The sequence below is a fragment of the Pezoporus wallicus genome, unplaced genomic scaffold, assembly GCF_028554395.1.
Source record: "Pezoporus wallicus isolate ANWC-B61680 ecotype Strahan unplaced genomic scaffold, APGP_CSIRO_Pwel_v1 contig_229, whole genome shotgun sequence".
In the NCBI taxonomy this organism is placed as follows: Eukaryota; Metazoa; Chordata; class Aves; order Psittaciformes; family Psittacidae; genus Pezoporus; species Pezoporus wallicus.
Window position 1 is genome coordinate 3,266,770 of NW_026638360.1, and position 27,823 is coordinate 3,294,592.

The 27,823-nt window shown below is 39.7% G+C and overlaps 1 protein-coding gene across 1 annotated transcript in view; it reads left to right on the top strand.

Annotated features, from left to right (window-relative positions):
* The first annotated feature begins 4,099 nt into the window (after positions 1-4,099).
* The window catches only part of POU2F1 (POU class 2 homeobox 1), a 101,518-nt gene continuing 77,794 nt past the window's right edge, over positions 4,100-27,823 (top strand). Inside the window, exon 1 of the mRNA XM_057410532.1 lies at positions 4,100-4,121. The gene's annotated coding sequence lies outside the window, so the exon portion shown is untranslated. The remainder of the gene's footprint in view (positions 4,122-27,823) is intronic.

Consider the following 27,823-nt stretch of genomic DNA (forward strand, 5'->3'; position numbering starts at 1 on the left):
CAGGCATAACCTGTATTTATGCAATATTAAGGTTAAGCATGTGAGGAAGTTCTATTTTTACTCTGCCAAATCTGTCAAGAATCAGCTGAATTTTGCCCCTCTGCCTGCTTAGGCAATTGCCTGTCCCCATTTGGAAGTTTTGAATCTAAAGCTAAATTTATTTTTTGGTCCCTGTATTCTCTTATTATTTACTGCCTTTTAATGAGGGAGGCAAGAAGCCTGACTTCCTCTTCATGTTAGTCAAAACTGATTCAGTAAGTGGAAATACTTGGTTGAGAAAGACACCCCAGGAGCATTGTACTGCCCAGAACGAAGGATAAATTGTGTGGAAATCAGTGTGTGTTTCTTAACAGAGGAGAATCGTCTCTTTAGCAATCGCCCTGTTCAGGCCACCACTTCTGCCCTCCTCCACGGACAACCGTGGGTCGCACACATTTTCCTCTGCACGTAATTCGTCTTTATTCACATGGGATTCATTTTGCTTTGAGCTTAGGGAGTACCTGTCGTGCAGGCGCGACTACAACAGGTATTTTCACACCGTCACTTGCCAGTAACAGCTCTTTCCGAAACGCCCTTTCAGGCCAACGGCTGCATTTGAACCCAGTGTCATCTGCTCGCCCCTCTGTTAGTGCCGCGATTAACCACTCCCGCTACACCCGGTCGACCTGGCGGCAGAACAGTTCACCGAAGCTGCATGAGACACGGGGAGTACAACCCGCCCTCCTCAATGGCAGCGGTTCCCCCTACACCGCCGCCGTTAACCCATGGCCGCGGCCTCCCGAAGCCCCCCCGGCGCCGCAGGGGGCACACCTCCCCCCCCGAATCAGACACTGGGGTGGTGACGGTTGAGTGAACCACCACAGGACCCGTGTCCCCCACCCACGCCACCCAGCGATCCCAACGTATACAGGAACGTGACGGGAAGAGGGGTGGGGTGGGGGGGTGAGGGAAGTAAGGGGGACGGGTGAGGTGTGACTGAATCGACGCTGCGTGCGGCGTGAACATTTACACGTTTAACAGACCCCTGCCAGACGTGAACGGAAAACAGCGGCACGACTGCGCAGTTCCGCGCCCAGGCTACACCACGGGGCACACACACACGCTCGCTCCCACCCTCACACGGAGTTGCACTCTCACCCGCCCGCATGCTGGGGCATCGGCGGCGGGGCAGGCAGCGGGGTGATGGGGGGGGCGGCGCAACGGCAAGACGGTTGGGTCGGGGTGGGGAGTTGGTGTTGGGAGGGGGGGTCGGGAGGAGGGGTGAGGATGAAGCCATGAGGGGGGATGCATCCTCGCACCCAAAAGCGGCCCGAGAGGGGTAGCTGCTCACCCCCCCGGCCCGCACGCCTACAATAAAAGCCGCTTTACATATTCATGGTGGGGGGGGGGGGGTGGGCGGGCATGGATGCTGCTGGAGCGGTCCTGACGCCGGCCGAGAGGGGGGGGGGCACGGCCCGCCGGCCTGGAGGGAGGTGAACGGCCCCCCGAGTGGGGCAGGTTCCCCCGGCGGTAGGACGGAGGGGGACGGGAGTGCTGGTCCCTCGGTGCGGCCGGGTGAGTGAGGAAGACTTGGTTTCCTCATCTCTCCTCTCGTTAACTCCCCCCCGCATCACCCCAGCCAAGGTTATTTCCCCAGAGCCTGGGGCCTGCAGGCATGGGGTGTATAGGTGCGGATGGCCTCGGGAAGGAGGCAGAATGAGAGCGTTGTTTGGCTTTTTATGCAAATTGCCCCCCACCCCCCAAGGGTAGGTTCAGTGTGGGGTGACTTGTGGGGTGTGCAGGCAGAGTTTCTCAGTGCTCCCTCCAACGGGAAAGGCCGCATGTTTTGTACCCCCGAAGGCTGGATCTGCCCTGGCAGAGGTGGTTGCCCTCCTCCCCTTTTGCCCTCCTGCTCTCATAGCTCCGAGGGTTTGCGGGGACTAGGGCGCTGCGGCCCCGGAGCAAACGCTCCCCTCAGGGTGCTGGGCACCCGGGCTCACGTCCCCTCGCCCTGGGCGCTGGGGCAGGAGCGGGTGGTGGTGGTGGCAGCTCGAGTGGGCTGGCACAGGGGTTGCGGGTCACGTCCCTGTCCCTCGCTCGATCGCTCTCTCTTTCCTTCTCATTTGAATAATGTCTAATTCGGGGAGGTTTATATTATTGAAATGGCCGCCTGGCTTTCCCCGCCTCTCATGTTTAGTAATTCAGACCTTTAATAACAGCCACTCAGAGCCCAACGCCGTGTTTATATTTTACATTCGCCCCATGTGCTTTTGTGGTTCAGTACGATTCTTCTTTTTCGCTCTCTCGCTTTTTTTAAATTTTCTTGGCAACCCACAGGGCCCCGAGATCAAGCCCAGGCTGTGTGTAAGGAGAGGAGGGGGAAGAGCTAGGCCCTGGCTGCTCTGGCAGGCGCCTAGGCCTCGCTCTCTGCTGCTTGATTTATTTACTAATAACCAAAATGACACCACCCCCCCCCCCCCCCCCCCCCCCATCTCCACTCCACCCCTGCCAGCCAAAACAAAACCCTCCTGGGGCTTGAGCAGTATCAGATCTGCTCATAGATTCTTAAACACTCATGTCTTTTAAATAAGGAGCTTATTTTTAATTTATAGCAACTCAAGACTAAAGGTGTTCCTTTCATATCTGCTTTTCAGAGGCTTGGGCATTTTTGGTCCCTTTGTCCTTGATTCTTTTCCTTAAAGGAGAGTTGCTTCTAATTTACGTTTCCTGCCACTGAGAGAGCTATAGAAGACACACTCAAAATCTGAACAGTTTTCCTCCTCCTTCTGAACACAAAACAGAATTGAATACATTGGAGATAATCTTATTCACCTTTTTGCTTAATGTGGATGCAGTCTAACAGTGTGGTGTGTCAGATGTTTTTGTCACTGCTTGTATCTTTGACTGTTCTGGGTTTGGGTTCTCTTTTATTTTCCCTTTTTATTTAGATCTGACTTTCATGACAGAAGATACCACTAGACAGTACAGGGTCTAGAAAGATAAGTTTTCTGTGATTGTATCATAAGAACACCAAGTGAAAATTGAAATTAATCTTAAATTGCCTGGAGTAATTCATTTTTGAGCTGGATATTGGTCTACTGAGAAAGCAAGTAAATGGGCTAGTTTATTAGAAAGAGGTAGTAATTAGAAAAAAAAAAGGGAGGAAATATTTGTGTGGAGATGGGTTTCAGCTGAAACTGGAGGTTTTCATTAGTGACCATTGTTTTCGCCCCGTGGGGAAAAAGGACCTAACAGCAGGGTACTTCAAAGTAACAGTACCAGATTAGCATGTAAGAATCTTTGCCACTTGACTAGGAAGAGAGTTAACATACAAATGCAGATGGTGTATTTTGTAATTGGTGCTAAATTTAATCTGTCACAAAATACTATGCTGCAGCTAATGAAAAGAATTTTGATTTAAAAAATAATAACTTGGGTTATTTATCCTTTTTCTTCACCCTTGGTGAAGACAGGCCTTGAATACTAGAAGGAAAAAAATGTGTAGAAGTGGTAATGAGACTGTTCAGGTGACTGTTTCACAGACTAGCAGCACAAGGCTGGCTGGACAAAAAGCAGTAATATGATTTCATGCCTTAAATAGCATATGTTTCTGCACTCGCTCCACAAGATGTGGTCAAGCCGATGATGTCATTGGCCAGAGGACAAGGTGCAGTTAATTTGATTTATTGACCTGGGATGAGGTGTAGCACTGAAACCTTCTCATAGGGAAACCATTTATCTGAGGACAATTTCCTTTATAGCAGCAATTTAACCACTGCTGAGATTGTAGATATTTTATCCAGCATGATAAAAATGTATTGCATCTTGCAAACAAAATTTCTTTTGTCACTGAGGTTTTAGTAATTTTCACAGGATGGAATACTGAACGGTGGCCTTGTGTGGTCTTATGGCAGAGCTGGGGTTTATAACTCTGAATTCAGGTGTTTACATGCCAAAATACAAATGTATTTCTCTCAAACATATATTTGTGTGCCTGTATTGTAGCTTAAAATTTTACTGGAACGTGATGTGGATAGAAATGCATCCTCACCGGTGAAGCCTGTCAGGAACACATTAGTGGAAGCCCCTTTTTCCAAACTGCGGTGTCATCTTCAATTGTCAGAATGTGCTGAGACTGATAAGTGGGTATTACTTCTTAGTCTTGAGTAAGGACTTCTGTGTTAGTTTATCACTGGTGGGGTTTCTAGCTGCTTCTTGGAGCTTTATCGGTGGTGAATGGGAGAGTAAAAGAAACTTTTTCTTCCCTATGGACTGTGGTTACAGTGGAGGGTTGTGCTACTGTTGCTTCCTAATTCTTACCAGGGAAATAATGTTCTCCTATTTCTGCTGTCCTTTCAGTTTTTGTTTTATTACAGACAGAAGAAGGCTTGTCCTCCCCATGATAGTTCCCTTGCCTGATTACCTCTGCTCACTTACCAAGGTGTTTCTGCCCTTTTTCTCATGTATTTTCTTTTTTCCTTTTTTTTCAAAGAAAACTGACCAGTCTGAGAGCTGGTTGGAGAACAGCCTAAGCTGTGTCAGTAGCCATGCTGCTGCATGTGGTGCAGAGTTGTGAACGTGTGTGACAATATGGTGATGCCCAACTAGAGGTGATAGGGGCTTACTCCTCCCTTTCTAGAAGGAAGGGGGAAGAATCTGAACTTCCCACCCTTTCATTTTAACAGGAAAAAAAAATCTCAGGTTTCATGTCGCTACCAGTTTCTCAAGGATTAGCCTGCAGTAATAATTCAAGCAGTAAGTGTTAATGCTGATTTAATGATGCTGAATGTGGATAGCTTCTGGATTCTTGTTTTGGTTGAGTAATGGTGCTGATGTTGCCTCACTCAGTGGAATCCGTGAGGTAGCATTCAACTCTGTCCCTAAAACCTGGGAAGTACCAACATATTCTGCATTGGGAATCTCTTGCGCGGTGTGAAGAAGTGCTGTTTCTACTTCTGCTCTATTGTAATAATGCCTTACCCAGAAAAATGAGATTTTGGACACCATTGTCAATTAATCTCTGTCAAATTTCAGGTGGTAAATTTTGTGTTTAGCGTAGCATATTTTTGTTCTTTTCCTTATGTTCAGATGCTCAAGGATGCAAATATTTTGGGGTAAATGTTTTGTCCATGCTGTCCAGAATTTTTTTTTCTGTCATCTGTCAGCAGCAGCTTTTCTGTTAAATAGTGTTCATCTCCTTTAGAGAAATGTTGGTTTTCTGTCCTTGTTCTCAGCAAATTTGCAGTAGTTTCATAGCATGCAGTAGTTTTCTTTTATAGCAAGCAGTTTTCATTTGCTTTCCTCAGATTTTGGCTCCTGTGGATTTCAAGACTTCAAACCAGATTGCGGCATTTTTCTTGTGCAAACCCTAGTCCAGTTAATTTTCTTACATTTTTTCCAGAATCCAAACTATTACTGCCCATAAGATTATAATCTCAATGCTGATACTTCATGTAGCCGACAGTGAGGCCGCAGCTTCTGGTACTTGCACTTACGGCTTTATTATTTTCATCTTGAGAGAATCAGTGACAGTCATGGCAAATGACTAGCTTTTATGACATATGTATTTTCAGTCTCTGTGACAAAGCTGTTGTCAAAAGAAGGTGTTGAACAAAATTAAATATGACTTGAATGTCCCAAATGTGATATGCTTGGTTGGAGTGCTTAAGTTAGTATGTGAATGAAAGATTATCTAATGTTGCTGGATAGACTTACAGTGCTGGCTGTTTACTACTACCTAGATTTGCTCCTCTGTTAACAAATTTTCTTCACCGCCTTTCCTAATGTATTACTTTGTTATACAGGGCAAAAAAGGGGTGGGATTTGTTGGATTGAGCAGGGGAGATACATTTAAAAAAAAGATTCTGGTCTTGTTTAATGTGTGTTAAGTAGTTGCTTGTATTTCAGTTGCAACTGTTTAGCAATTCCTAACCTAAGAAAAAATATCTATGTAGAAGTATTTTCCTTTCTATAGTTCTTTACATTAAATTTCTTTATTGTGTGAATAGGACTCGTGCCACTTAATGCGCATTTATTTTTTCTCTGTAAAAAAAGGAAATAAACTGAAGATCTCAGTATTATTCCTTTCCCAAGTTTCTTATTTCACAAGTAGCTATGAAATATCCACATCTGTTAATATAACAGTGTTATGAATTATGAGCTCTACAGTGTGTTACAATATCTTTGCAAACGGAATTTTTAATAGACTGCTACTGGCTTATTGAAACTAATTGAATTAGTTTAGGGTTAATAAACAACACAGTTGAATGGTGGAGTGTTCATTTGGTATAGAGGATTTACTGTGTTCCAGTCCTGAGTTTATCACCAGTTTTGCTTGCTAAGCTGTTCTGGGCTACATCCATGTAATGGGAATTACTGAGTACGTTTTCACAAGGATGTTGCTGGGGGAATAATTAGCTAATGGTCTGTAGTATCTCTGAAGGTAAGAGTAATCTGCTTCTTCTGCTTTAATGTGTAATTGTCCAAGCTTGTGCCCAAGTTAAACTTTGCTTAGGATGTTTCAGTGCTGTTCATGTGCTCTCATCAGAGGTAAAGTCTTCCTGTTGTAAAGGCAGAGATTACTGTCAGTTCTAACTACAGTGTGGTGTAGATCTACTGTAGGATATGCAGTTCAGTGACAGCTTAAATCAGCCCAAGCCTGTTCTGCTCTCCTGTGTGTTCCTGCCCCCCTCTCTGCACTGGTGTGGATGCTTGCCTGATTCCTTTGCTGAGCTAGTTCAGAGAATTAAATTGCTAGAAAACAAGCCTTGCAAAACAAAACCAAAACAAAAAGTTGTTTTTTTTTTTTTGTTGGTTTAGCTCTGAACTGGTTTTCAGTAAGGTTAGACAAATAGCAATAGCAATCAAGGAAGGGAACAAGAAGCACATGTGTTGATCCAAGTCTTCTCCTAATTTTATTCTCTCTGATGGCTTTCCTTTTGGCATAAATGGGGAGTCATGCTCTCAGCCATGTGATCCTACCATTTACTTGGCACTTGTCCTAGCACTTGCTGGTTTCCAGGATGCTCTAGCTTAACTTGCTAACCTGTTGGAAACCTAAGCCTAGATGATTTAGGTCTTGGGCTTGTGAGTTGAGATTGGCTCAAGAAAAGCCTTCAAGTGCAAGAGAGAGAGAGTAGAACCATGTGAGTGAAAGTGGAGGAAGGGGAAAGAAGGGATCTTCAAAGCAGCAGCATGCCTTTTGGTTGCCTTAGTTGAGTTGTATAAACCACTGTGAAACCAGTTGATTGTGTTGATGAACCCAGGTCAATCTAAAATGGTACTGGCCCAAGTAGTGAGGATGGATAGCCATGGGCAGTGTGCTAGTCCTCCTGTGCCACCAACAAGCTGCGCATAGATCACTGAAGTCAGTGATGAAACTGCACTGATGCAAAAGAGTAGCTAAGAAACCAGTATGTGGTGACAATTTGGTGTGGGTTGTGCTGTCATAGGTATGGTTGCTTTAATGGTAGCAATGGCAGAAACTCTTAAATAGAATTTGTGGTAGAGCCTTTTAAGTGGCTCCCATTATTTTAGTGCTGCTTAGTAATACACCTCTCTAAAAAGGATTGTGGCTTAAAAGGACATACTGGCAAAAGTACTTGGAAAATTACAGACACTGTTACTTGTGATAAATTTTGGACTGATATCCCTGTAAAAAAACCTTAAAGGAACAAGAAAAACCTCAAATGCCCCCAACTCCCCACAAACCAACAAAAAACAACCCCAAACACCACAAAACCCCCAGGCACAACTGTTTTAGTCATTTAACATGATCCCTCTGAGACAGATTTATCTTTTCTATAAATTGTGATATTGTGACAAGGAGCCTTTTGCTCATCATTTCTTCTTCTCCCACCTCTCTCTTCCCCTCCCCACGCCCCCAATCCAATTTGGTATAGAAATTAAGTAGCGTATAACAGGGCATGGAGTTTGACATGGTATGACAGGGCATGGAGTTTTGGAAAAGGAAGACATGAACAGCTAAGTTACTAAAATAATAAACCAAGTTGAAGAATTAAAAATAAGTTGAGAAGAAAAACCTGTTGAATCAGGCTGGAGATGGAACTTGCTTCTTCCCTCCTCCTCACCTTTTCTTTAAGGGTAGGAAGTCAACATCCTTTTTGCAGTGAGCTCCTTCGTTGTTTATTCTTTGTCATTTAGATGATTCAGTTTTACTTGAAAAATACCATGTGACTTAGTTTTTTGTGCCTGACCATACCAGTGTAAAGTTGTAGCTTTATACTACCTGAATATAGCTGGCAGGGGGGAAGAGATATACAGCATATACAGGTAGAAATGACTCAGATGCTTGATGAATCACTCATTTCTACATTATTAATTAATACAATCTACTGAATGAGAAGCGAGATTCAAGTTTCTTTCAGGAACCCTGTTGCAAAGATTCCTTTCTAATTATTCATAATTTTGTTTCTTACCTGTCGACCTTTGTTAACTTACTGTTTTTATTTGAATTTTCAAACATAAGTTTAAATAGAGAGCTGAATTTGCTTATTTCTAAGGTTGCAAGGTTATGGATATGCCAGGAAATACAACCCCTACCTACTCCTTTGGGAATGTTTCACATCTTATCCTGCAGTGCATATACACACTTGTGTGCGTATAAGCTTTGGGAAAAGTACCAAAACTTGGGCTGGGGACAGCCTCTTCTAGCTCTGATTGTATCAATGAAAGACATGACTGCTTCTGACTGTTGGAGTTTACTATTTCCCTGCCTCTGTTAGTGGATCTGCCCATTCGGGTACTGTCTAATCCATTTCAGTTAAAATTGTCTGGGTTAGTAAAGACTGTGATCTAAGCTGCCCAAAGTAGCCCAGATAATTCTGATGAAATCTGGGTGAGGGATTGTCTGAGTTGCTTTGTCATCATACCTGAGGGTACAGTTCATGTTACACTTAATCTAATTTAAGGGTGGGTTGTTGCCAAAAAGAAGCGGGAACATAAGCAGGAAGAGTATTGGGCTGCTGCCTTCTGGACTATTGTCTGTTCTGACAGAGCCTGTGTAATACTGCATTTTAGCTGCTGGCAGAAGTGGATTGGGATTGTGTGGAGAAACTGGAGATAGGAGGGCAAAGGGAGCAGTAACTTTGCACTTGTAATATTCTCTTCTGAATGAGGGTGGCTGTTCTTTTCAGGTTTTATTGAACTTTCCAGTAGTACTTTACGGGTTTTATTGAATTTATGTTGATCTGAACTACACAATGTAAATTGTTATGACTGTTTCCAGTATCTCAAGTGAAGCGTGCAGTTTACAAGTCATTTCCCTTAAATGAACTTTATCACAAGATTATCTTTGCTTGCTATTCCATTTCAGTCAGGATATAGTTAGTTTAGACAGTTTATGGCAACAAAGCTGAACATGGGAACCTGGGAGTAGCTTTCAGAACAGTTGAGAACTTCTGCATATTTTAGTTTGAGGTCTAGCTTCTGACTTCAAATCAGCCACAATGTCTCGCACAGCAAGTTGCTTTAATCACATAATTGCTAACCTTTATTCAACTATTATTTTACTGTCGCATAGTTTTTCTTTGGTTAGGATGGGGGTGCCTGAGTAAGGAAGACACTATCACACCTATGCTGCCTGTTGAATTTTGCTAACTACTGCCCTGGAAAAACGTGTTGAAGTAGCAGCAGGACAGACTTTGAGTCAAAGCTGTCAAATGAGGATATGTCAGGTAGAAACGTGTGAACCAGAAAGCCCATTGTTTTCGAAAGTTGATTTTACTCCATTTCTGCAGAAGAACCAGGTCTTCTAAAGTTGCAAAAATCTCATGTGTCTGGTTTTAAACCAACCTTTGCTTATCTTTCTGTTCCTCCCAGTGTATGTAAGGTTGTACAAAGAAGGACTAAACAGTCTGTTGCATGTTCTTCACCTCTGGCTCAGGCAAGTGCTGAGCTGCAAATTCTTTGTATTTGGGAGTATAATCAAAGGAACTATCCCTGGTTTTACACTTTTCCTAGGTGTCTGCTGTTGGAGGAACCAAACACCAGAAATCCCTCACTTTCCCACTTATTTCTCAGTTCATCTTAAGTGTTGTAAGTGGTTCTTATCCTAAAGTGTTCAGGAAAGATGATGTTCCTTGTCTGCTCTGCACATTTTTGGCTCCGGGAAACAATGAAGAGGTTGCTCCAAGGACTTTTCTCCAATTTTTAATTCCCTACCAGGAAACTAGAGAACTGGAAGCTCCTTTTGTTGTCTCACTTTGTAAAGATAAGGGAAGGGTGTAGGGTGGGTGTTAAAAGTTCAGCCTCTGTTACTGCTTCATGGAAAAGATCTACACCTGAGTGGCTTCTCAGCTCCTGAAGACCCACTGAGGGTCTTGAGCATGTTTGAGAATTATCTTACAGAAAGGAACTGCAGAAATCTGTATTATTTTTGAGCTTATTTAATTTCTAGACTATTCTTTTTCTCATTGCAATGGGAGGCAATAGCATTGTAAAGAATACCTCTTCTCAGTTCTGAGAGAAAAAAATGCTGTGTTTTATCATTATACATTTTAATTTTATTTGGAATTATGTTTGCACTTTGTGTGGTTCAGTTCAGTGATGAAGAAGGGACTTGTTCCAAATATGCTGAGGAATGACTAAAGCCCAGTACCCTAAAACTTATTCAGAGCATGCTTTAGTGTTCTGTGTTGGGAACAACTACTTTATATCATTCTCAACATAGTTAAAATTTAAAATGGATCTGGGCACATCTTACAGTCCATTTTATTAATATCCATAGTAAATGTAACTGTAACAACTATCAGAAAATGTAAAGGATGCAGCATTGTATTTGTGCTTATACGCTTAAGTTTTCAGTAATTGTGGATGATGAAATCTAAAACAGTGGAAAGGGTTTGCTGTATGGAAGTCTGAATATAAAGGCATAAAGCATTAGAATAGTCATTTAGCATCTTAAATCTCCTCGCCTTTGTCAACTTGATTTGCCGGCGCAGAGAAGAGGGATAGATAGTGTTTCTTGTGATGTCTCTGGTCAGGTTTGCAAGTGTTGTGAGTATCTCTAAGGATCCTATCAGAAAATTTTCAGTTGTTGCTTCTGTTACAATATTGATAAATGAATAATACAAGAAAAAATGCCATGTACAAAGGTGGGCCACCGCTTACATCTTCTCATTCCCCTATCTAGTGTGAACATAAGCAAAAATTAGACTTAACAGAAGGACTGATGGGGAAAACCTAATTCAGTAAGTTCATTTTAAAGTTATATAAAAGGCTGTCTGAAGTCTTGAGAAAATCCATGATTTTTTGTGTGCAAAGACAACATTAGTTGCTTAAGGGATCACATAATGTCAGTCTTCCAAATAGCAAAATTAATTGCTGACACAGTAGTATTTTTTTATTACTTATTAAATAGTGATTTCATACTATGTGGGTCAGAGCTAGAAATGCTGGGTTACTAACAAGGAAGGGAATCTCATTGCCATTTGTTTTATATGTATGTCACAAACAGGTCTGTGAATTGTATGACACAGACACAGCAAGAAATTTATTCTCAGAATTGCAGAGAAGTTGAGAACTCTGCATTTTTGATGTAACTTTCTTGAGGTTTTATCAACTTGTGTCTTCCAGTTTTGAGTTTTTGGCAGTTGTGTTACTATTTTCAATGTATTAGGATATATGCTTGTATAAACAAGCTATTAGCACCAAAGGCAGTATCTTTTTTTAAAGTTTAGAAAAACGTGGAAGATTGTGTATTTCTTTACTTTTCAGTGGCAGGGAGCGGATTGCCACACTAATAATTTCCTTAGAATGTGTTGTCAATTTACTGTAATCTCCTGTCCTGGACATCTCCCAAGTATATTTCATATTGTGGAAGGCTGGTTAAACTGAAGATTTTCATGGTGTCATTATTCAAGTAGTGATCATCATTCTTGGTTGTATGAAATAATACTTAGAACACTGAAGACAAGCATGTGGGGTACAGCTGTCTGTTAATCATCTGTAACTTAAACTCGTGTTATTGTTTGTATTCTCTGTCTAATACTCATTGAGACAGCATTATACAGAGAGCAGAGACTGGAGAGGCAGATTACTTCAGTACTTCTGTCCTTGTATGTACTTGGTAGCAATTGAGAAAGTCTCCAACAAGGACGCAAAGCCAATATAGAAATGTAGTGTTCTTGTTTAACTGGTAACTGAAACAGTTTGTGGTTTTTTTGTTTTTTTTTTTCCTCTTATTGAAGCGGAAAGCCCTCCTGTCAGTGGATCCTGAAATTGTTCAGACATTGACTAATCACATATGGTTATGTGGGAGTGTTCTTTAGTCCAGCAATAACGTATGGATTGCTCTTCATGAGCCACTAAGGTATCAAATAAACATACTTTACTATATAGTATGGTCTGTTAAAATGTGTTTTGAATTTGGTGCTAATCAGCTCTGAGGTTGAACTGTGAGACACTGATATTACTGACCTCCAAATCTTGACTTTCTTTAATTTGGCAAGTTAATATGAAGAAGCTAATTTTCAGGTATGTTTTCCTTCATGTGCCTTTGTAATACTGAGGGATTTATTTCAACAAATAGTTGAGATTGCAACATCAAATGTGGCATTTGTGCATTGTTAGTCACAAACCCTATTGTGATCCGATGAATTGTCAAATGCGTAGCTTTTCTGGGGAAAGATTGAATTTCTGAAGGTTTTGTATTTATGAATGGTAAGGAGCTGGGAATATCAGGTATTCCTCCTGTAAAAAAAGGACTGTTTAGAAGAAAAGGGCTGATGTAATTATTTCCAAGAAAGCTGCTGTCCTTGTTCTGAAAGCCCTGCAGGTCTGAAGCATTGCGCTTAGCAAGTGCATATGAGAAACATGCACTGGTGTTTAAAGGCCCTGCTAGGGCAGTCCCTAAACAAAAGGAGTTGTGGGCTCTAAACACGGAACATGTTCTTTATTAGTTCATTCTGCTTCTTTATGATAGTTCCAGTTTGACTATCTGGTTTGTGGAAACAAGAACTAGAAGATGTCTTTTGTATGTGACTGCCGTCATACGTGTAGGAGAGGGAAACACAAAGAGAAGAATTACCCTGCACTGGAAAAACTGAGGAACACTGTGGAAAAAAACCATCATTTTTTCAGTTAGACTCCTTATCACATGTATATTTTGTCAGACCCCTTTATGTGTGTCAGAGTGTTTAAAAAGTCTCACACCAGGTGACCAAAATAAGAGGCATTGAAAAGGCAATCTACTTAAAGTAATATCTTATTTCCTGTGTTGTTGACTAGATATGTGTTTGAATAAGAACATATATTTTGTGGTGGCACAGGTGCTCCTTCATTCTGCAGTGAAGGCAGTATTCTGTGCTTGATACTGGCTAGTTGCCATGACAACAATTATGATGTCATGAATTCAGTACAGTGACTTCACTGCAGTGCATTTTATCTTTATTCTCAGTTTTCTTCCCATCTTGCTAGCAAACCAAGCATCATCTTTATGTGATACTGTGACTTGTTTTTATTATGTGATAATGATGACTGACAGCATCCTGATCTCTCTCTCAAATAACCCTAATTGCTGCGTACCTTCCAACTCATTCTGGTCTGGGAAACAGAGACCTTGCATTTTTCTTTATCTAGCCCAAACATTTTGCTGATAGGAATGAAAAGGAAAATACTTTTTTAATCATTCAGATGTGATTCTTTTCAGCTGAGAGAAATGTATATACTTTCAAACCTTAAAATGGGATAGTACAATGTCCTGTTATGGTGCTTCTCCCGGAATAGTTTGTTCAATTCTAGCTTGCTGTTCTTAGTCCTGTTCTTTTCTGAAGTAGGTGAAATGTTTTCTTAGTCTATTTTCCAGGGTTTGTTGACCTGCAAATTGTACCAGGAAACTTCCTGCCTGTCAGTGTTCAGAAATGGTCAGTTGTTTTCTGCTCTCTGAGCGCTTGCATTTATCACTGGGTTGTGGACCTCCATTTCACGGGTAGCAGAGCCGATTGTTAAGTACATGCTCTTACCCTGGCCTCCATTGCCTTCTGATAGTCAGAGAGGTATTTAGCATTCTTCGTATGATTTTTAAAGTGATGTGACTTACAAATTTAGTGCTAGTAAAAATGCCAGTAAAAACACTGAGTTTAACGAGCCTGCATTTCTGCTGTTGACATGACTATGTGTCTGTTTAGAGCTGGCTTATTGGTATAACTTAAAATTTGCCTGAGAATTCTGGGGTGAACATTACATTATCAATGGATAGCATGAAGTGTGTTAAAGTGGTATGTCAGGTATTTTTTCTAAGGGTTTTTCTTTCCTTTGCCAGTAAAAAGTTCTTCACCTTTGGCTTAATTTGATAAAGGTAGTTTCTGTGTATAGTAAGACCAAAGTATGTTGTGTGTTGAAAGCCTTTCTAATAACAGGAGAAAATATAGGATGTGGTGATTTCTCTGCGTGGATTACTGCTGCTGCTATCATTTGCATTAAATTGTATTGAGCATCCTTTTAGGTAAGGTTAGAATTAAATAAATATCCACTTAGGCGAGGTTAGAATTAAATGACTTCACTTTTTTCTTCTTCTGAAAAAAGATGGAGACTTGAAAAAGCACCCGCTAACAAATGGAAGTGTGTCATGGACAGCATGTAAGGAAGATGAAAAACACAACAGAAAAATCAGTTGTGTTTCTGCAGAAAAGCCAAAATATCTTGTGTAGCCTGTTACTGGTGATAAGCATATAATGGAATTGAATTGCTGTAATTGGAATTAAGAATATGTGATTGCGATTTTTTTTTTTTTTTTTTTTTGTTAATGAGCTACTAACATGGAACAAACTGCAAAATACTGTTTCAGGTACTGTTGTTCCCATTACCTAAGTACCTGTGCTTGAACATTTGCTGGTTTATGTTGGTAACAGCTGTGCTTAGTAGTTTTATATTAATAGGTACAAATGTGCTACTGATGAGGTAGCTTGTGTTCAATTCCCTAAATGCTTTTTCAGAACTGCAGACATTTTTATCTTGCTGTAGCACCTGTGCACATAGAGGATTTTATTAATTTTTTTTTTAATTTTTATTAATTAAGATTAAGGTATGATTTGATAGCTAAAGCTTTTGGTCTTCAGGCTAGGTTTAGGTGATCCTTGGAGTAACCTTTTTATAATTTAGTATTGATTTTTTTTTTTGTTTCTGTTCATTTCTAAACATGTTGATTTTCAAGATATAGCAATTTATGAAGCCAATAAAATTCTGTCCTCTAAAGACGAGTTAGAGGACAGGGCACAACTAAAAAGGTGTGTGTCTACCTGTGATGCTGTTTATAGCCTTCTCCAGCATACTGGAAGCAGCAGTGGGTTAGGTCACCTGATATTCAGAATGATGACAGATGAACCTATTGACAGGTTAATAGGTCAGAAGGGACACCTGAGCAAGACCAACTTCAGAAGTTAAGCTTTTCACCAGGTACTGTCCCTGAAACACGTCCCTGGCATTTCCAGCCTCCTAACTTTTCTGCAGTAGCAAGCAGCCCTTCAAGCCTCCAGTTTCTTATTTCCTTTTTCACACACTCAGGTTCTGAACCAAATTTGGCTGTGGGCTGTGAAGCAGGCACTGCAAGGTGACCCATCCAAACATTTTAACTCTTTTCACTGAAATCCTATTGAAGCTGCTGGCCTAGAGAAAAAGTCTATAAAGCTGCAACCAAAAAAAGTATCAGAACAGCACCATTAGTTGTAGCTTCTGAACAATCACAAACTCCAGCCACTATGTGCCACTGTATCCTGAAATGCAAGCTACTTTGCCATACTTCCAACAATACTGCCATTCTTACATGCACTGCTAGTACTGGTGACAACTTAAAAGGCAAGTTCTAGTCTCTCCATTTAAACAAAGAATGTAGAAGCCTGTAATATGAATTAGGAGCTAACCTTGGTGTTATGCTGTATTTTTAAGTAGAAGCAATAGCATTGAGACAATTCCAATTAGCTTATTTATTTTCCGAGTGCCAGTGGGCAAGAACAAAACTGGTTCTCATAAAAGAATTTAGAGTAGATTAAAAGAGAGCACTGAATGTTGAGGTTGTTTCATGTAATAGTTCTAAAAGAAAACAGTTGGTGTGGAATGGAGTGGTAGTGTTTTCTTCTTGTTGGTGTCCTGTCTCCTGTCCCCCCCATCATCCCATTCTCTTAAATTTTAATTTTGAGAAAAGGAAGCAGGTTCCATTCTGATGTGTGAACTGCAGATAGTCCGTATGCCCATCCACTCATGAAAGAGAGCAAGGGACTCGCACAGCAAAACTTAGTTTTGATTTTTCCATGACACTTGGAATGGAGCCCAGGACATAAAGTTTCCTTCATTTTCACATGCTGAAGTTTTGTAGAGGTAACTAAACCTCTACAAAAAAACCTCCTGTACTCCCCTTTCCCTTCTTCAGAAGAATCTGCATGGCCAAGACACCTGCGGTGCAGAGCTCTAAATTCTATACATATATTCAGTCTGGCATTAACTGCCATAATACTATTTCTAAATACAATATTCATTCATGCAAACACTGCTGGGAACTGAATGATCTCATCTTCACATGATTAAAAAGAGTTTTGAGTTAGCAATTTTTCATGTACAGTTATGTCAGTTTGCCATTAAGAAAGCTGCTATTCGTTCCAAGAGATCAATCCTAGAATCGTAGGTTGGAAGGAACCTCAAAAGATCACCAGGTCCAGTCCAACCTTGTGGAAAAGGGAGCCTGCATAAAATTCTCTAGCACCTTGTCCGACCACATCTTGAAATACCATGTTTTGAAAGCAATCAGGAGAATCTTTATCAGTACAGGGAGGCTGGCCTTAAGAAGCATATACTAAAATTGTTATAGCTGGGCTTTGCAGAAAGCATATTGCTTTAATTGGGTGCCATGTGGAGACCCCCATGACAAATGTGTAAATGGAGATAGGCAATTCCTGCAGGGACCTTGGTCCATGCTGGGAGTAGTGCGGTGAGGTGTTGGGTGACATGGTTACCATGGCCTCAGCAGGCTGCCTGGCTCCCTTTCTCTGCAGCTCTGATTCACATTACCCAGCAGTCCTTGTGCTTTGCTATGATCAAATGATATAGCCCTCGCAGAAAAATGCGCTACTCAAAGCTCTGTATGGCTCCTGTAGCAAACTTGATCTATACAATGGGAAATAGGAAAGCCTTCTTTATCTGATTAAACAGCTGACTTTGGCATGAGATTTCCTTTTTAATGTCAACTTGCTGGAAGTGCTATGACAATAAAAATGCCTTTTTTTTTTCCTTTTTTTTTCCTCTTGTTGGGAAAGCAAAAAAACCCAACATTTCCTCATTTCATGTATCACTGCCAGAGCGGTTTTTGCCATTCTTTGAGTTTAATCATCAGATGTGAAACCCTGGTTGTACTTAAACACGTAACTTTTCAGCTCTATTAATAGCCAGCATCTGTGCTATATGAGGCTTTTTTTCATGGGTACCTCAACTGTTGTTTCTTCTTGCTTGCTATATTGGCGTTAAATGAATCAATAATAAAATGAATCATGTTTCATCAATAATTATTAAATGACAGAGATCAAATCATCAATTTGTGAGGTTACTGGACCTATTTTAATAGTGAAACATTACCTTGCACACAGAAATCTACAAGTCTGGTAGACTTCCTTTAAAAAGTAGGGTTTCTTTTTCAGCAGTTCCTTGATGAAGAATTTTCCTGTCCTTTTGGCACTAAGTTGTAATTTTACTGAAACAAACATACCATTAGTGGTTGAAATACTGTGATACCGTGCGTATTGTTTAGTTTGATAAAGTTGTCTGTATAAATACAAACATAAATAAAAGTAGGTTAACTGTCTTTCCCCGCGAAGAGCTCTATGAATATATCCCTAACAAATTTGAACCTACTGAGACTTACTAACCGAGGCTCCCTCCGCAGTCAGTGTAGCTGATGACTCAGGAGGTCATGTTTGACTTTTGTTTCAAATAGTAGGTATGGAACAGTCATTTCTTGTGTATCCAGATTACTATGCATACATTAATGAAATTTCAAAGATTAGTCTGTATTCTGTATTATTGTAAACATAAACACTGGTGATAGCTTTGCATAAGATTGCATCATTTAGCGATGTTAAGTAATCCAATTTTTTAACGTGCTGCATTTGCAGCAAAATGCAGGCTGGCTATGCTTCTTGAGGGGAAAGTCACAAACTGTCAAGGAGAAATCTTAGAATCAGTGGACTTGCTCTCTGTCCTTCAGTTATCTATTAATGCATGTAATTAAAGAGCAATTGGAGTAAGTGTTGTGTTCAAAAATAACACAACCTCAAGATTTTTGGCAGAGATCAGTGTTTGATCTGGCTTCCCAAATTTGTGGTATTTTCATTGGCTTCTGCTTCTCAGAGATCATTGATGGAGCAGAAAATGATGTTGTTTACAATAAATGCTATCTTTCATATGTAGACAGCAACAATTAATTATAGGATGAGGATAATTAACATATAAGGTTGACATCTATCTAGTCAGATTGAAGAGAAGTACCCTTGGAATGTTCTCTTTAAAACAGCTGTTATGGCAGAGATAACAGCATTTAGTGGGTTCTGAGAGGATTGCAAGGTTCCACATGGGATTTCCAGGGATGATTTCAGTTCTGAGTACAGGCAGAGCATTGTACATTTGGCAGATCTCTTTTGAGATAAAGGAATTTCCTTTACCATTGTGTTTTAATAATGCACATACATTATAACAGTTTTGTTCTTTGATCTAGAATAAAATGAAAATCTAGAGACTACATTATTCAAGTGCTTGAGCTCAGTTGATGGGTTTGTATTTTGATTTGTGCAGCCTCTACAAGAGGCAGAAGGCAAACAGACCCTTAGGAAGAACAGGGATATCTGGTATTTTCTGTTCTGCTTGAGAAGGTGTATTGGGTTTATTTCCTTTTTAGATTTAAAAAAGATATCCTGAACACTCAACTGTTTAACTGCTACTATGATATGCTGCTGCAAAGGCGTTTTCCTTTCATGCTGCTTTCATTCAATAAGATGCGCATTTTTTTCTGTATAAATGAACTCTCATTCAGTAGTGCAGTTGATGAATTCTCCTTTTTTTTTCTTCCTGCTGCAACACTGGCAAGCAGTTCAGTTCATGTGGGTATCGGTACTTTTAGTTGTGTGATCAGAATTTTCTAATGAGGAGAGGAGATGGTAAGAACTGGTTTGAAATCATTTTTCAAGTTACAAAAAGAATAAAGAAAGGAAAACCATATAAAATTAACAGCTGGAGTATTCTTTATGGCCTTTCAGAAGGGAAAGAATAGAGATGGGTTGTTTTTTTTTTTTTTTTTTTTTGCTTGTACGAGTGAAACCTTGCAGTTTTATTCTCATTTTTCTATCATGTTCACCCTTCATCTTTATCATAGAAATGTGATTCCTCTTCTGATGACTTTCCTGAGGTTTGTTCTCCGTGACGCAATCTTGGCATGGTTGACATGATCCGATTCTATTCACAGTTTTGCTTCCCTTTCATACCCCCCATATTTGGTTAATTAATTATAATGACCTTTTTAGAGCATTTTTGCCTTTATCTTTTTTTATTCTTTCTTTTTCTGAAGCCCCAGTAGATTGAAATCAAAACTAAAGCCATGCCAAGAGGTTACAGGCTATGTAGAGGGCAGAGTAGTGCTTGTACAAGAGCAATCTAGCCACCCTGTGAATAAAAACCTCAAACCCACAAGGCAGAAGTGGAAAACCCTGTAACCATCCAGGTGTTCAGGATCAGATAAGAAAAACTTTGTATCTGAAGTGACTGGTTCCAGACCTTGATCACTGGTCTTAAGAGTCATTGACTCTTTCACCTATGGTATTGAAGAGAGTGGAACAGTGCTAGATCAGAATACTGGGATAATTTTTTTCCTTGAAAGACACCGCTTTCTCTAGTAAGTACCAGAAGAGCTTGTTTCTAGCTACAGGATACTTGTATCCCATTTGCAGTGACTTTGTAAGCTTTGTTAAGGTCCACTTGAACAATGCAGGAATACCACACTTCTGGTAGGCAACTCTGATTTTTTTGTGTAGTGGGTGACTGAATGGTTAGGGCGGATGATGGCCTTTGTGTAGTTCCTAAAGCCAGTTTATTTGATGACTTTGAGCAGCAGCACTGATGTGTGTTCTACTTACAACTGAGTAAAAAGTGTTTTGAAATGAGAATTGGGACAGGAAGGTGCATAATACGTACTGTCACTTCTAGGCACACGAAAGACATGGGCTAGCCAGATAAGGATAGATGGTACTGTTTGCAGAGACTCAAGCACAGGAAAAAACCCATGCTTGCCAGACTGCTTGTAGCATTGATGCTTCCAGTGAGCAGAAACCAATGCTCGGCATACAAAGTCTTATAAATGTTTTACTTGAAAGGGTAGTCCAAGTATACAGTAATAAAAGCCTATTTTGTATTTATAGTGTTCTAGCAAGGAAGGTGGGTTTTTTGCAATTAAAGGCTCTGTAGGAATAGAGTCTGTAAATGCTGGGATTGTAAACTGGCAGCAGGAACTGTAAACTGGCAACACAGCACTAAGCTGCAGTTGAGTGCCAGAATTTACATTTGTAGTAAAAACAGGTTTTCATATGTCTTTGATGCAAAATGGGACATTCTGATATTTAAAATAGTAATTTTGAAATGCCCTTCTGTGGGTTTTCAGATGATGGCAGTTAGATCACCTTTCAGTTGAGTAGCAGTTCAAAGGTACTCTTTTTTCCTGAAGTCTTGAATGTGGAGCTCACACTGCAAGAATACAGCTGTGCTTGTTAGAGGAGTTTTATCCATGACATGCTTTTATTCAAGGTAAAACTGAATGGACAGATATTAAGAAATTATATAGCACTTCCTTACTTTCTTCCTGAGAATCCATCTCTTGGTGCCTGCTGTTCTGTCTCAAGGCTACCATAATCAACTATCCTCATGCGCAGAGGAAATGAATACTCTCTGAACTCTTTTTTCATTCAATAGAGTGTCATCTTCTCTGGAAAGACTGCTTGACCCTATACAACAAATATTTCATGTGCTGTTTAACAGCAACTGAGGGGAAATTGTATCGTAAGGTAAAGAACTGGCCTTATATGAAGTAGCCATAGTTTCAATTACTTTTATTTCAGAATAGAGAACTTGTAATTACAAAACTTAGCTTTGGCTTCCTTCAACACAGCGAAATTAATAGGTCTAATTCAGCAACAATATTAAGTACACAGTTGCTCTTCGTCTGAAAGGAGAATGTGTCTTTACCTGTAATACCCTGAATTAATTTAATGACGTCATGACAGTAACAGAGGGTCTAGGAATGCTTATTATAATTCATTTATAGTTAAAAACTTATTTTTGCATGGAGATCATGGGAAACGGCATGTCTGTTCGTCAGGATTTTGGTGAAACTTGAATGTTTATATGAAGGAAGGAATGAAAGCTGGTAATGGGATGACTAGGAATAATTAAGGATTCCTTTGTAGCACTGTTCAACAGTTCTAGATGTAGAAAGAAGTTGGGTATTATCTTGTCCAGATTGGAAGTTTTATGTGGTAGTGGAAATTTACTGAAAGCTGAAAAGTTGTCTTTCAAAGGGGCATAATAAACCCAAAGTTTTAGCATTGTCGTTGTGCTTTCTAAGCCAGAGACTTACAGGTCTCTGAGCTTTGAAGTTGGAGGCAGCAATGGAGAGACACTGCTATTGCAGGAGCACTGCAACTCTTGGTGTGTAGCCATCATCACCAGATTTTAATTTTATTGTTGGCTAGGGATTCTTTTGTCTCAGCTGAAATTGCTTGAGGGAGGATTGTTTCATAAGTATTAGCAGATATTCCCTTTTTCCCTTGAACAAAATTCTGCCCTGAGGTGTTGCTGTGTTTTCTCTATATTAAGGCTGCACATGTTTACTTTGTGTATATTCAGCTAAAGGTATTTAATATACATAATGTACTCTCTATTTGAGGTTTTGAATATTGTGAGATATGAAATAAGAAAACCAGTTCAGTGGGATGACTACCACTGTTAACTGAGGAGCAAGGAAGTAAGATAGAGAATGTATTAAAAGGGTTTCCAGTGTTGTTTTGGCAATAAACTTGTGTGTTGATGGAGCAAGGGAAACCGAGATACTATGTTCCATAGCAAAGCAAAACATAAAATGAAACAAAATCCTTAAATTAAAGCTTAATTAATAAGTAAAATGTTAGTATGCTACTTTAAAAGATGTTGATGTGAATAAATTGACAGAAGAAAAGAAGAGGCTGGGACTTCAGAGATTTTTTTTTCACTGGTTTATACTGCCTCCAAATAGTATTTTAAGCAAGTTTTCTAGTTTACATGTTCCTCAGTTTAACAAGTTGTAGGGGTTTGATTTGCTTTCACTGTTTTCAAGTAGGAAAACAACAGTACAACATAAAGACAAAAACCAAATGAAAAACTCACCCCTAAATCAAGCCCCCAGATAATAAAAAAATTTTGTCTTGCTGGGTGCTTTGCAGTTTTAATGTCTGGGATGTATTTTGCAATCAGTAGATAAAATGTACAGTAATAGATTTTCCCTTAGAAACATGGAATGATAGAATGGTTATGGTTGGAAAGGACCTTCGAGATCATCTAGGTCCAACCCCCCATGCCATAGGCAGGGACACCTTTCAGATTACACTGAAGGCATAGGTCTCAATGCTGCTGTTTCCATAAGCCTAATTTGGTTGTTTGTGGTAAGGATGAGGTTCCTTATTTTTCTGCCTTATAAGATTTGGGAAGCTTACGTAAACTCAGCAGAGTTTGAGACTACTCGACAAGTTGTACTCTATATGGACCAAACCATACCTTATTTGGGGGACTAAAGCACTATCTAATCCTATGTTTGTGTAAGCAGTTAAGGTACCCACCTCTCATTTAAACAATAGCTTCTCTTTTTCCAGCAGCAGCAGCTGCTCTGAGAGAAGGATGGGGAGGCCAAAAAAAAGCAGAGAGGGCTTACAGTTTGCAAAGCTGGAGATGGGTGGCACTTGTGGCTTAGGGAGAACTCGCGCAGCAACTGCCTGGTGTTTTCTGACTTTCAGTAGCAAGTCTGTCTCTGAATAAGAATATGCATATCAGAAAAGCTGAGCTGCCAAGGCAGTATTTCCTTCTTTATGAGGCACTCTTACCTTACTGAAAAAGTTGCAAAGGTGGGAATAGCCGTTGACCATTTTGTTTGACCATGCTGTTTTTATATTGACTTTTGAATCTTGGAAGAAGAAATAATTAAACTGGCTTAATATTGCTGCAAAATCTCATGTTCATTCAGGACTTGCTAATTAACTAAGTGCCGGAAAATGTGAGCAGGTAGAGCAAATGTAAGTATGCTTCTGTTAAACTGCAGAAAAGGACAAATTATATCCCTGAAATCTGCCTCCATGGAATGTACTTTTATAAAAAAGTATAGTGAGAGTGGGTGGAGAATACCTAATAGATGCCATACATGCATGTCAGCACAGCTTGATGCAGGCATGTATCGAGGGGTACTAGAGGTAAGCGGTGATAGAATCTGTGGTGTTCGTGTCTTGTGCCAACCAAGTTGACGGGTTTGTATTTTGATGATGTCCCTGCTTTCTTTTTCTCTTGATGGTCTTTTTCTGAAGATGGGTTTTATCTATACTATGGCTCCTGTAATCACACTGGCTCTTAAATCCTGCAGAAATGTTATGTCTACTGCAGTTTCATGTCACAGTTTCTCTCATGTCTGCCCCCTGCTGAAGGGGTTCCCCTTACCTTTGACTTTTTTTTTTATACCTTTCTTCCCCAAGTGTTTTGATTTGTATTTGAACAATTAAAATCTAGCTGGTTTAATTTTCTGATGGAGTGGAAATCTGTCCTTCTTTTCAGGGCTAATTTTCCTCTGTTGTATCAGCTAGGGAAACCCATTCCCCTAATGACATGTAGTTAACTGTCTAACAAATAGTGGAAGCATTTGCTGTTTAGGGAAACCTGGTCCCTTTGCTTTATGTTTGTGCAGCTAACTACACCCTGGTTTACCTGTTTTGGAGAGCTGTGGCACCAGTATGATAGCCAGCTCCGTGGTGATTTATTTCCATGTTTCCATGCCCATCCAGTATTTATTTTATTTGTGCTGCCACCTAACCACCACTTAGCTATTGCTAGATTGATCCGTGCTGCCGCTTGCTAGGCAAGTGCTGTGGTAAGGTCGTGTACAGATATCAGCAGAGGATGGCAAGTCAAGAACTTTGTGTAATAAGGCATGTTTATTTTGGCATAGAATGGTGCTCTTTCTAGTGTGCTTGAGGTTCTCTCTAAAGGAGCAATCTGATATTAAGTAAAGTATCTTTGGAATTAAGAAATGTTTGGCCTGATTTCTTCCCTTTCCTGGTTTGATTTTGTACTTCTGCTTTTTCTACAGACACCAGCAGGAAGCCTAGAGTTCATACTCATTCATCTTTTGAGGCTGTGGTTTGATTAGGAAAGAATACCAGAAAAATAAAAAGAGGGTGAGAACTTTGAGGAATGATGATGATTATGATGATGACAGTGATTATTAGGTTTTTTTTGTTTTTTTTTTTTTTTTTTTTGTTTGGTGTTTTTTTTTTACTACTTACTGCAGGTCTAGAATAGCCTTGAAATTTCATGTAGCTTAAAGTAAAATAAAAAACTCCTGGTTTCAGTAGCATGACAACATTTCTAAAGACCTTCCCTGAAGTATTGCCAGTGGACATGCACAATTAAAGAAGTAGTTTAAGGTAGAATACATAATTTAAATAGTGACTTCTAGAATAGAAAGCCCCTAGACAGGTGATGATTGCTGTTTGCATCACAGAGGAAGGAAGACAGTATGAAAGCTACTATTTATACAGTAGACACATTCCCTGTCTGCATCACCAGATCCTTATGGCAGGTATTGTGTGAGATTTTTATGTGGCAAAGGTAAAATTTTTCTTCAAAGAAAAAAGCGTGGGGGCAAACAAGTTCCAGGAGAAGGCACAAGACTCTTTGGCTTCAACTCCTTTATCCAAAATCATGTTAGTAATGATCTCAAATATTTTACATTTCTTTAATTAGTACATCAGAAGCATCTTTAGTGTTGGCTGCTTTATATGACTGTCATTATTCAAAGTGTTTTATAAATTTAATTAAAACTCAGACCCTCCTGGTGCACAAAAGAGATTGGATTTTTATTTTCAGTTACTTCAATAGCTCTGTAAGCTCTTTATTTCCATCTTTTTTTCTCTTCTACTTGATATCTATAATCTGAAATGGATTCAGTCTAGCTTGTAAAGTTGATATAACAGGTACAAGTTCTGTAGTTTTCTCTAGTGACTTTCCCCCCCCCTTATAAACAAACAAACAAAAATTCACCATAGTTATTTCATAAAACACTGTTCTCAATAATAGCAAACAAGCTTGTGAAAAAGAAACATTTCTACCAATTTTATTTCATGGTTTTTCCCAGGTTACCTTACAGATAGTGTAATAGATAATAAATGTGCTACTGATGTGAGACAGAAACCTCACTGTAAAGCAGAGTGACAACTGAGCTTTGCTATGTCAGTGGCTGCACTGGCAGTCTGCTGGGAACTCATTTCCTGGTCAGTTCATAAGCATGCATTTCGGTATCATTTCCATAGCTTAATTGTGCATTTGGACTTTAAAATTAACCTTGTTGCAGGCTTATTAAAATACATATCCTTAGAAACAGATGCACTTCATAGTCCTATTTGAAAAAGGAAGCAAAGTGGTTTAAGTTACGTAATGATTTTAAAAATGTTGATACTGGGTGCCTTTTTGGTTTAGGTGAAGAAAAGATCTCTTCTCAAATTAGAAGGCTGAATAATGGAGAGACAATTATCAAATAGGAAGGTTACATTATGGATTTGCTTTCTGGAAATAGTGTGCTGTGGGTAGATGCATTCTGATGTTGTCAGAATATAATCGGGAGAGAGGTTAATTGTTGATAAGGGACAATTTAAGATGAAAAATATTTTTGTTGAATTAACTTAAGACACTATTAATTTATTATGATACTGACACATAAATCTCTCTACCTTTTGCAGTGTCATGTCTTATTATGACTACAATTTGCAAATATTTTCAGTATATGCATCATAGATAAAAATCCACAGAGGAATATATAAATTATGCACAAGTAGTTGCTGCATAGTAATGAGGGGAGGAGGTGGTCGAGACAAAAAAAAAAGATGCTTGAGAAGTGCGTCTGCTATTATGAATTATTTCATATAAATATTGCCCATGGCATGGATATTTAAAGAGGGTGAAAAGCTGAATGTGTTCTGAGAGCTAATATTAGCTGCCGTTGGGGCCTATTGGAGCATGCTCAAGCAATTCAAAGAGGAGGGGACCGAACTTGGCAGCCTGTCGTGGATACACCCTAATCTTTTTATTTTAAATAACCGAGTTCAAGCTACTTTGTCTTTTGAAGAATTAAGATGCGTTGACAGTCGTTACAAATAACGATGAAGAGCTTTTTCAAGAGTCCGTGGCTTTGCGCAGTGTGAGCAGTGCAGCCTTAACATCGCGCTGAGATGGACTCAGTATTCCTTGTTAGGGAGCTAGCCCTGCAGATGGCGCTTTCTGTTCCGACGCTCGGCTGTTGTCCGAGCAGCAATCGCTGTGCTGGGAATTCTAATGGGGCTGTGTAGAAAATGTATGCTTTCAGGTGACTGCTGGAAAACAGATGTTTTTGATAAGATTTTGGTAAATGTATCGGGATCCATTGGGAATAAGATTTTAACATGAAAATAAATAAAAAGCACCTAGGGGAGTAATTTTATTTATATTCCTTATCTCAGATGGATTTATTTTTTAGAATTTTTGTCTGGTTCCTTTCTTCTAGCTTTCTTAATAAGAGCATTGGACATTTTATCCCCATGATGAAATTATGTGAAATGTTTTCTGACCTTTTTCTTGAATCTAAAACCTTCAGCAATGCATGCAGCACAACTGAATTTTCAAAGGAAAACTCTTTGAAGTCCTTTTTTCTTTTTTCTTTCTTTGTGTGTCTGTCTCCCCCTTTCTCCATCTCTGCCCCCTCCTTCTCTCTGTCTGTCAAGTTCAAGAGCTGCTCAGATGCCATGAATTAAGTGAAGCACAAAAGGGGAAAAGGAGACCCTTTTGAAGAACAAAGGCCTCCCATTAGGCTGCCATGTTCTTTCTCTGACCAAAATTGCTCCCTACATGGTTTTTATTGCTGTCCGAATGCTTGGCACATAAGGTAAATACAGTAGGACCCTCGTTACCTCACACTCTCTTCCTCTTCCCTCTTCAATAAATGTTTTGTCTCTTTGTTGTCCCTAGTAATTCTTATACTGATTATTCCCACCCTCATAAAAGCCCAAGAGGTAGTCATGGTGGTGGATAGCATTAGATACTGTGTAAATGCTTCCAGAAAAGAATACAAACTGCAGCCAAAGAATTTATTTCAGGTGGAAGAGAAAGGGAAGGAAATACAGATGTTTTATTTTCTTCTCAATATCTTGCCTCTGTGCCGTAGCTACAGTTACATATCTCGTAGAAGTTGATAATTTCTTCCTGTTTGTTTCAGAAACAAACAAGGAAATAGAGCCAATTCAGAGTTAGGAGGAAATGCATGCCACAAGATTTATGCTATAGAAATCTTCTCTTGAGCTTCATGATTATTTTTTTATCTTTATGTTTTGCACAGCTATCTGTTCAGAGTTCCGGTGAAAAGTACCAGCTAAGATTCATGCCTAGGTAGATTTAAAATGTGAACTTTGTAGCATGCACCTTTTTAGAAGAAATCAGTCACTGAATAGCATCTGTAGATAATGAAATGTCCACATCCATATAAAAAACCTGAAACCAGTGTAAACCACAATCTTAAACCTAAAATTGCAACTAAACTTTT